General features: G+C 45.8%; 1 non-coding gene across 1 annotated transcript; it reads right to left on the bottom strand.

Annotated features, from left to right (window-relative positions):
* Window positions 1–2,164: 2,164 nt before the first annotated feature.
* Window positions 2,165–2,268, bottom strand: LOC112204256 (U6 spliceosomal RNA). Its single transcript, XR_002937831.1, has one exon. It is a non-coding gene; the product is annotated as a U6 spliceosomal RNA (small nuclear RNA).
* Window positions 2,269–2,976: the final 708 nt, after the last annotated feature.

Raw genomic sequence — 2,976 nt, 5'->3', positions numbered from 1 at the left:
AGGTATTTTGAAACTATGTAAATGTTTGCTTGCCCATCAAACATTCCATTTGTTCACTGATTTATTTATATCTGTATGAGTTTATGGTTTCCCATTTTAGTCAATGAGTTATAATCTGTTACTATCATTATTTAAATTTTTTTTTCTGCTTTCTTTCGCTCCCCAGCAGGAAACGACGACTGTCACTATTAATTTTAGTGCTCAGATTGTCCCTGATGTGACTCGTGACAGCTCCTTCAAGTTGGCTTCTTTGACCTTTTGACATGTCCCTATTGTTTTTTATTTTAATTAATTAATTTATTTATTTATTTATTTTTTGAGACAGAGTCTCACTCTGTCACCCAGGCTGGAGTGCAGTGGTGTGATCTCGGCTCACTGAAACCTCTGCCTCCCAGGTTCAAGTGATTCTCCTGCCTTGGCCTCCCAAGTAGCTGGGACTACAGGTGTGCGCCACCACACCCAGCTAATTTTTAATATTTTTAGTAGAGACAGGGTTTCACCATATTGGCCAGGCTGGTCTCAAACTCCTGACCTCATGATCTGCCTGCCTTGCCCTCCCAAAGTGCTGGGATTACAGGCCAGAGCCACCGCGCCTGGCCCATCCCCATTATTTTTTTAGTACTTCCTGGCTTTTTTTTTGAGACGGAGTCTCACTCTGTTGCCCAGGCTGATGCACAATCTCAGCTCACTGCAACCTCTGCCACCCGGGTTCAAGCAATTCTCTTGCCTCAGCCTCCTGAACAGCTGGGATTACAGGTGCCTGCCACCACGCCTGGCTAATTTTTGTAGCTTTAGTAGAGACGGGGTTTCACCTTGTTGGCTATGCTGGTCTCAAACTCCTGACCTTGCGATCTGCCCACTTCAGCCTCCCAAAGTGTTGGGATTACAGGCATGAGCCACTGCGCCCGGCCTACTTCCTGGCTTTATGGCACAAGATGTACCAGTCTTTTCTTTTATCTTCCCTGCTCCTGCTTTGCAATTAGCCATTTTTCCAAGAAGCCCTGGTTTCTTTTAGTGCAATGTGGCATTTAGAAGCCAAGATCTGGGTGCCAGATGTGCTCCTATACGTTAGGGCAGTCACTCAACGTAGGCTGCCTTTATGAACAGAACTAGGGAATATAGGAAACATATCCAACACCTACTGAATCAGTCTACAGTGTTAACAAGATCCCTAGGGGATTCACATGCACTTTAAAGCTTTGGAAGCACTGCTCACCTACAGAGTAGACTCTACTGTCCAATCTAGCTATTTGAGTGTCAGCCGTCATGTTGCATGTTAGCCATCACGTTTCATTTCGGCCATCGGGAAGGAGGAGGGGAGCAAAAGAATTCACCTCCTGTTGAGTTAGGTCCCTTTAATCCCAGAAGTCTTTCAGAACACTTCTGCTAATGTCTCATTGTTTAGAGCTTAGTCACATGCCTGCATGCAAAGGAGACAGGGAAATCTAGTGTTTTAGTTGGGGGGCATTGCCCAGCTAAATAAAATTAATGTTCTTTTTTTTTTTTTTTTTTTTTTGAGATGGAGCTTGGAGTTTTGCTCTTGTCTCCCCAGGCTGGAGTGCAGTGGCGTGATCTCAGCTCACTGCAACTTCCACCTCCTGGGTTCAAGCAATTCTCCTGCCTAAGCCTCCCAAGTAGCTGGGATTACCAGTCATTCACCACCACACCCTGATAATTTTGTATTTTTAGTAAAGATGGGGTTTCACCATGTTGGTCAGGCTGATCTCGAATTCCTGATCTCAGGTGATCCACCCATCTCGGCTTCCCAAAGTTCTGGGATTATAGGTGTGAGCCACCGCTCCCGGCCTTAATGTTCTGTTTCTAAGGAAAAAAAAGAGATGCTAGCTATTGGGTGGGTTATAAGAGTCTCTGCCCCTCTGGTCTTACTTGGTAGCAGCCTGTGTGTCCTCTCAGCATACTGGGAAATTATTGGCGGCAGCAGCCAACACTGGGCACAACAACCAATCACCCTTATGTGGACAGCAGGGAAGTCACTATGGTTAGCCCATAGTTGAAGGACAAATGTAAAACCCCTACCTCAACCCCCTCTTTTTCTTTCTCTCTCTCTCTCATTCTCTTTTCTTTTTTTCTTTCTTTTTTCTTTTCTTTTCCTTTCTTTCTTTTCTTCTTTCTTTCTTTCTTTGTTTCTTTCTTTCTTTCTTTCTTTCTTTCTATGCAATGCTTTGGAATTTGTGTCATCCTTGCACAGGAGCCATGCTAATCTCTGTATCATTCCAATTTTAGTACCTATGCTGCCAACGTGAGCACTCTTTCTTTCTTTTTCCTTTTTCTTGAGACAGAGTCTTGTTGTGTCACCCAGGCTGGAGTGGAGTGCACTCTCTGAGCATCACGATCTCTGCTCACTGCAACCTCCACCTCCCGGGTTCAAGCAATTCTTGTGCCTCAAAAAGCTGGGACTCATGCATCCCAAGAAGCTGGGACTAAAGGCATGTGCCACCAAGCTCAGCTAATTTGTATTTTTAGTAAAGATGGGGTTTCACCATGTTGGCCAGGCTGGTCTCGATCTCCTGACCTCATGTGATCTGCCACCCTCAGCCTCCCAAACTGCTAGGATTACAGGCATGAGCCACCACACCTGTCCTCTTTCTCTCTTTCCTTCTTTCCATGAGTGCAGTGGTGCAATCGTGGCCTACTGCACACTTGAACTCCCAGGCTCCAGAGATCCTCCCACCTCAGCCTCCCAAGTAGCTGACACTACAGGTACATGCCACCATGCCTGGCTACTTTTTTTATTTTTTAAAGATGGCGTCTTGCTGTGTTGCCCAGTCTGGTCTTGAACTTCTGGCCTCAAGTGATCCTTTCACCTCAGCCTCCCAAAAATGCTGAGATTACAGATGTCAGCCCTTGCGCCCAGCCCCAAACACTCACTTTCATATAGACCCTGTTACCATCATACCCACCAATCCTATCTTCTGCTTGGCCCCAAACTGGAGCCAGGGCCAGAATTCAAGGAGC

Source organism: Pan troglodytes, chromosome 7, assembly GCF_028858775.2.
Source record: "Pan troglodytes isolate AG18354 chromosome 7, NHGRI_mPanTro3-v2.0_pri, whole genome shotgun sequence".
Classification (NCBI taxonomy): domain Eukaryota; kingdom Metazoa; phylum Chordata; class Mammalia; order Primates; family Hominidae; genus Pan; species Pan troglodytes.
The sequence above is the reverse complement of the archived record's forward strand: the minus strand, read 5'-3'. Positions and strand labels throughout refer to the sequence as shown.